We start from the raw sequence: 8,156 nt of genomic DNA on the forward strand, positions 1-8,156 counted from the left end.
GATTATTGGTCAGGTCAGTACAGAAAAGATTAATATGCCTTCCTCTAGGCTCTATAACTGTGCTAAGAACCCTCAAAGTGGCAAGGGGCAAGGAGGGTGTCAGAAGTATTATAAAACTGAAATGTGATAGTATATGCAATAGTTTATAAACCATGAGATGTAAGTCATAGATATAATTTTTTTTGGTAAAAATATAAATCCCAACCATGGGCATAGAATTTCAGTTATAGAATGGGTTTATAATCAACAATCTGGTTGGAAAAGAACATGGTTTAAAGTTGTGTTTGCATAGCAAACACCTTGTTTTTGTTTAAATTGTGTGTGGGTTGGTAGGAAAGGAAGCAATGTAGATTATGAGTTGCTACAATACCACATGCATCCCCGGAGATATTCCATGGCACCACTGCTGAACCTCACAAATATTTTGTCAAGATAGACATTGAAGGGCACCTGGGTGGCTCAGTGGGTTAAGCCTCTGACTCTTAATCTTAGTTCAGGTCTTGATTTCAGTGTGGTGAGTTCAAGCCCCACTTTGGGCCCCATGCTGGGCATGGAACCTATGTTAAAAAAAAAAAAAGATGGACATTGAAAACAGAGATAAACTCTGACCTCCATTTTGTGGAGGGATTTGCCATTACCAAGTCAGACTGAGTGTGGTGCTGTGGAGGATGGGCTGAGAGGGAGATAAAAGTCCCAGGCATATGTTTTTTCTCACTTGAGGATTCTGGTAGGGACTACTGGTGAGATAAGACCCCCTCAGATACAAAATTTGCTACGTGGCAGGAAAACTATATTACCTGAGCCTGTAGAGGAGGTCTTCCCTTAAATTAATTTAAGGTTTTTATAGTATCGAGGATCTGGAGTAGTTTTAAGTGAGCATTCATCATTCCTTATCTCCCTAGCTAGATCCCCTAGCTTAGGAAGGTATTTTTCTCACATTCTCCAGAGTTCAAAGAGCTTACTGAACAACAGACACTCAATATTTATTCTTCAATATTATTCTATCATATGCCACACCAGAGCACATTTGTTTTCACAACATTTAATTAGATTTCCCGGAAATGGAGAAGCCATTGGCTTTTTTATGGATTTACTATCAGTCTGAAACCCAAGAACCTTTCCAATATTTTAATACAAACCAGTCATACTGACTTAAATTAAAGGAATGTGTTCAAAGTAGGAATAACACTGATAAAAGAGGCTTTTGATACGTCCCGGATAGCACCCAGCCTCACAGGATGACATTTTGGTGAACGTGAGTAAGACATGGTATCAAAGGGAGATTTTTCTTTCCTGAAATATTTAAAGCATAGTTTGCTTTTCACTTGGCAGAACAACAATAACAACAACAAAAGAAACCACGTGGTCATTTTTCACTTTGCGAAGCATTCTTTACAGATGCCTGTCTAGTTGTTCTTGGATGGCTTCAGGGCACTGACACCGCATTCATCTTTTGAAAGTTCTCCACCAGGTCCAAGTGGCTGTTGTTGATCCCAGGAATGGGTGAGGCACATCATGCCTTCCAAAGGTTCAGCATTTTATTTGACTATAATGTAGCATGCTCATGAACTTATTTGGCTGAAGATTCTGTCTTTCACTGTATCTAGAACCTTGTAAGACAACAACATTCTGTGTTTCTAATGTAAATTTAGCAGCAGTACCTAGTGCAGTGCCTAGCACATAATAGATGCCGAATGAATACTCCAAGACAGAATGGTCTAGCCATTATCTGCAAACCTAGAAATGTGCTGAAATTCTTGTATAGATGTCTACAAGAGCCTCCTCTCCTAAAACATCACCCTAAACTCTGCTCTGTTGCTATTTGGGACTAGATAATTCTTTGTAGTGGGGGGCTGTCTTGTGCATTGTTGGAGGTTTAGCAGCATCCCTGGCCTCTACCCACTAGATGCCAGTAGCATTCCTCAGTTTTGAAAACCAAAAATGTTTTCAGACATTGACAAATGTCCCTTGGGGGGCAAAAGTCACTCCCAGTTGCAAATCACTGCCCTAAACTAAGCCTGATTGTGTGAAACAGATCTAGCTCTAGGCATGAGTTGAGTCAGCAGTTGTAAATAATGAAATATGATATGAACACCCTGGAAATGCTCTTTTGACCAATAATACCTCTCCTGCCCACAGCATCCTCTAGGAAAGCTGATCATAAGCACTGTAGTTGGGATAGTTCCAGAAAGTTAAGAGCAAATGACTGAGCAATCAGCTAGGGAAATGGTTCATTTTTGATGAAAAAAAAAAAAAAAAAGGACAGTCACTCAGGAGTCATGCAATCACTTGTAGAAAGCTGGTGTCCAAGAGGTAATGTGGTATACTGTGGAACAAAAATGGAAAGTGAATCAGGAGACTTGTATTTTAATCCTGGCTACTGACCAGCTCTGTCTTGTAGGGAACCTCTCTTCATTTGTTTGATAACAAGGGGGCTCAACTAAGTGACCCATAAGGGTCTTCTTAACCCTCTTGTGTGAAAAATTATGGATTTGTTTATCTAATGAATAGTCTGTTGTTAACCTATTTTTATAGATGAGGAGCCAGGCTTTGGAGGAATGTAATGCAGGAATCAGAGAGGTAGAGATTAGAAGTATTGGAAGATAAGTAACAGGGTTTGGGGAATGACAAAGTCTAAGATAAGGGTAATGGAACTTGTGCTAAAGGGAAATCAGAATGTACAAGGAAAACACAAAAGCCATTTAATTTTGCTGTTCTGTGTATGAGTGTGTGTGTGTGTGTCTGTGCACATGTGTGCACGCAGGTTGGCGGGGGTGCTGAGTCGGCCACAGCCAGCAAGCTAGCTTTCCTTATGGCTCCTTAGGGAAGAGAGATTACTCAGGAGAACAGTCTCTTTTGCCAAATATGAAAACCACCATCATAGGTTACTGAAAGCAATGGGCACTATTGTGTGTGTATGGAAGTTCTCACTGGAACATTCAGTGGATTCAACTACATTACCTTATTTTGCAGATGTACATGTCAAAACAGCCCATAAATATTATGTCTTATGGAAACCAATGTCATGATTCATTGACTAAAAAAAGTAAAATGGCCTGAAAGATTCTGATATTCAATAACGCAGAACTGAGGGTACAACAAACCTGGCTGGAATTTGAATGTTTGAAGAGTTTTTCAGCCATTTTGAGTTTGATAAAAGAGCAAGCTCATTTTATGAAGCAGTCTTAACCTTACTTTCTAAATATCATGTGTATTTGAAAGGAAATTCAATCCATATGTTTTTGATTAATTTTACTTAAATCATCAAAATATTATTTCTTAAGGGTTGTTTGATGTCTAAGAAGTATTTAAGCCCTTTGAATAATTTTTAAAATATATATATTTTTTCTCTTTAAAACAGGAAATCACTTTTTAAAGAGTTTAGATGGGTTTGGACACAAATGAGATTCAGACTTATCTTGACCCTGTAAGATTAGGGAAAGTTTGAAACTTGCCAAAATAGACTCTCCCATTCCTCCCTAAAAATCAGTACCTTCTGATATTATATTGTCAGCAGAAATATTTTGGGCATTGTCCAACAAAGTAAAATATTTTGTTATAGTTTTCTCTCAGTCATAGGGTTCGTAACCTCAGTAAACTTTGATTCCCCTCTCCCTCCTTTGTATTGGTCTTTGTATCAGGTAAGTCACTAAGTTCTCTAGCTCTTTCAATCTGTCTCTTTCTCTTGATTTTCATTGCCTTCACCCCTTTCAGGTTTTTGTCACATCAGACCTACATCATGGCATTTACCATCTGGCTTGTGCCTCTCCCTTTCTAGTCTCTCCCAGCACCGCAAATGTATGTTTTTGCCTTTTAATCCTTACCAAAATCCTCACTAAGTCCTTACTAAAATCATCACTCTCCCACTAAAGAATCTCCAGTGGTTCCTAAAGCCCATGAATCCTTTAGTTTTCATTTGCTGGCCCTGGCATACCTTTTCAAATGTATCAATCTTTGCTGACCAATGGAATATCCCTTCTCAGAGTAGTTTGAGATAACTCAAACTACACATGTACTTAGGTCTGAGATGCCCTTCCCCCTCTTCTTCCTGCTCTTTCAGTGAGAACTAACCTTGGTCTCACCTCTTTTCTGATGACTAGTGCCAATGCTATCACTCTATTTATTTATTTATTTTTAGAGATTTTATTTATCTTCTTCTTTGCCAATTTGAATGCCTTTAATGTCTTTTTGTTGTCTGATTGCTGAGGCTAGGACTTCCAGTACTATGTTGAATAGCAGTGGTGAGAGTGGACATCCCTGTCTTGTTCCTGATCTTAGGGGAAAGGCTCCCAGTGCTTTCCCATTGAGAATGATATTTGCTGTGGGCTTTTCATAGATGGCTTTTAAGATGTTGAGGAATGTTCCCTCTATCCCTACACTCTGAAGAGTTTTGATCAGGAATGGATGCTGTATTTTGTCAAATGCTTTCTCTGCATCTAATGAGAGGGTCATATGGTTCTTGGTTTTTCTCTTGCTGATATGATGAATCACATTGATTGTTTTACGGGTGTTGATCCAGCCTTGTGTCCCGGGGATAAATCCTACTTGGTCATGGTGAATAATTTTCTTAATGTATTGTTGGATCCTATTGGCCAGTATCTTGTTGAGAATTTTTGCATCCATGTTCATCAGGGATATTGGTCTGTAATTCTCCTTTTTGGTGGGGTCTTTGTCTGGTTTTGGAATTAAGGTGATGCTGGCCTCATAGAACGAATTTGGAAGTACTCCATCTCTTTCTATCTTTCCAAACAGCTTTAGGAGAATAGGTATGGTTTCTTCTTTAAACGTTTGATAGAATTCCCCTGGAAAGCCATCTGGCCCTGGACTCTTGTGTCTTGGGAGGTTTTTGATGACTGCTTCAATTTCCTCCCTGGTTATTGGCCTGTTCAGGTTTTCTATTTCTTCCTGTTCCAGTTTTGGTAGTTTGTGGCTTTCCAGGAATGCGTCCATTTCTTCTAGATTGCCTAATTTATTGGCTTATAGCTGTTCATAATACGTTTTTAAAATCGTTTGTATTTCCTTGGTGTTGGTAGTGATCTCTCCTTTCTCATTCATGATTTTATTAATTTGAGTCTTCTCTCTCTTCTTTTTAATAAGGCTGGCTAATGGTTTATCTATCTTATTAATTCTTTCAAAGAACCAACTCCTGGTTCTGTTGATCTGTTCCACAGTTCTTCTGGTCTCGATTTCGTTGAGTTCTGCTCGAATCTTTATTAACTCCCTTCTTCTCCTGGGTGTAGGATCTATTTGCTGTTTTTTGTCTAGCTCCTTTATGTGTAAGGTTAGCTTCTGTATTTGAGTTCTTTCCAGTTTTTGAATGGATGCTTGTATTGCGATGTATTTCCCCCTTAGGACTGCTTTTGCTGCATCCCAAAGATTTTGAACGGTTGTATCTTCATTCTCATTAGTTTCCATGAATCTTTTTAATTCTTCCTTAATTTCCTGGTTGACCCTTTCATCTTTTAGCAGGATGGTCCTTAACCTCCATGTGTTTGAGGTCCTTCCAAACTTCTTGTTGGGATTTAGTTCTAATTTCAAGGCATTATGGTCTGAGAATATGCAGGGGACGATCCCAATCTTTTGGTATCGGTTCAGACCCGATTTGTGACCCAATATGTGGTCTATTCTGGAGAAAGTTCCATGTGCACTTGAGAAGAATGTGTATTCAGTTGAGTTTGGATGTAAAGTTCTGTAGATATCTGTGAAATCCATCTGGTCCAGTGTATCATTTAAAGCTCTCATTTCTTTGGAGATGTTGTGCTTAGAAGACCTAACGAGTATAGAAAGAGCTAGATTGAAGTCACCAAGTATAAGTGTATTATTATCTAAGTATTTCTTCACTTTGGTTAATAATCTATTCATAAGAGACACAGAGAGAGAGAGAGAGAGAAAGAGAGAGAGAGAGGCACAGACACAGGTAGAGGGAGAAGCAGGCTCCATGCAGGGAGCCTGATGTGGGACTCGATCCTGGATCTCCAGGATCAGGCCCTGGGCTGAAGGCGGTGCTAAACCGCCGAGCCACCTGGGCTGCCCTATCACTCTCTTTAGAGTTCTTGTATCACTCTCTTTTAAGCCTCTCGTCTCTCTGAGTTTGCGCCTGATCTTATGCTGCTGTAGAGAATCCTTTCACTTCATGATGTTTATGTCTTGCCTTTTTATCTGGACTGGAGACTTAGTTCTTTTTTTTTTTTTTTTTTTTTTTTTTTTTATTGGTGTTCAATTTACTAACATACAGAATAACACCCAGTGCCCGTCACCCATTCACTCCCACCCCCCGCCCTCCTCCCCTTCTACCACCCCTAGTTCGTTTCCCAGAGTTAGCAGTCTTTATGGAGACTTAGTTCTAAAGCATTGGTTCTCCAAGTGTGGTCCCTGGACCATAGCATCAGCATCATCTGAGAATTTGTCAGAACTATAATTTTTTAGGTCTCACTCCAGAGTTGCTAAGTCAGAAATTCCAGGTCAGGGGTCCAGCACTCTGTGAATAAGCCTTCCAGATGATTTAGATACATGCTCACTTTCGAGAACCACTGTTGTAAAGAAAAGGACAAATCTTATGCTTCTTTGTATCTTCCACAATGCCAGGGCAAAGCTGAAATGTAGAAGTTATTAAAATTCTAGATAACTTGAATTTTAAGACAAATGCTCAACGACATGCAAAGAAGAGCGTTAAAACACTTTCAAAAGTTTGTTATAAAAAAAAGTTTGTTATGAAATTTTAAGAAATAAAAAGCTACTATTTCTTACTGATTGTCATGCAGGATTATATAGACTGCAAGTTTATTAGTAATTCTCATAAGGAGAATTTCTTCATTTTTTTCCCTTTTCTTAAGGATTTTAGTGTTGTTCAGTACTGAGTAGTCAGATGATAGAATTCAGCACATTATGTTTCTAACATTCTTGAAACTCTAAATCTGTAGTTTATGGTTGATTTTTTTTTTGGAGGTTGTGTGCTTGGTGGCCATATGTGAGCATGGAGAATAATTTCCTTCTATTTCTTATTAAAATCCTTTATGATAGCTTAGAACTCTCATGCAGTAATGAATGTGCTACAGAATAAAAAAATAATGATATACAGAGAAATCAACCCTTTGTGTGTATCTATACACCAAAAGGGGAAAAGTGAATTTAACTCATTATTTTTTGAGAAATATAAATATTGCATTCTTCTCTACCCTCCTCTAATCAAATTTTACACATCACCAGAGTTTACAGGCTTCAGTGCTGAGGTTAGCTTTAACCCTGTTATATCTTTTCTTTACTCCCCAGGAAAGCTGTATAGTCAGTGATGAACCCTATAAAGTCCCTGGGTCTGGCGTCTGCCAATTGAGCAAGCTTATAGTTGCCTTGAGCCAACTGACAGTACCCGTACATATGAGCCCAGGAAGATGACAGAGGAACCATGGGTCTACCTTAAGTACAATTGGTAACACCCTGTAAGCCTGTTTTTCGATTAGGGGCAACAAATTAGTCAGTACAGTCTTGGAGGAAGAGTTTGTGCTTTGGAGTCAGACAAACCTGAGTTTGAAGTCCAGCTCTCTATCTCTAATTAGCCATGCTTCTTACTGTTTTTTTCTTTTGGAATGAGGTTTCCAATATGTATCCTGCAGGGTTGTTGAAAGAGGATGGCTAATATATGCAAAGTACATGATCTAAGTTAGATGTAGTCAGTAAATGTTGGTCTCTAATAATTACTGTTTGTAATTCTTTTAATTTCAAAGACATAACTTGAATGAAGTCATCCCCTGTTGGGCTTTTTTAATTTCAGAGAGTTCTGCTTCTAATTCTAATTCAACACAAGTTGAACAATTTTTCTTTTGTTTTCTCTCTTCTTTATTGAAGCTGCACCTCTTGAGTTTCTGGAAAGCAGGTGGGTAGCTACATTAGTACTACCATTTATTGAGAAATCAAGTCTGTCTGGATCTTCCTTCTTTCATTGAACTAGTATTTATTGGATGCTTACTCTCTGCCAGACTGAGGATATGCAAGTGTGCACTGAGTACGGGATCAGAGCATGGTCTGCTTAATTCCAGCCAATAGTCATTTCAGAGAGCTGAAATGCAAACTTGTGACTAGAATTACCGTATTGTTCATACTTCCCTACAAATTCAGATTTTGGAGTTGTGGAAGCTGGTATATGCCTGCATGGTGAGATT

Source organism: Canis lupus, chromosome 4 (assembly GCF_048164855.1).
Source record: "Canis lupus baileyi chromosome 4, mCanLup2.hap1, whole genome shotgun sequence".
Taxonomy (NCBI): domain Eukaryota; kingdom Metazoa; phylum Chordata; class Mammalia; order Carnivora; family Canidae; genus Canis; species Canis lupus.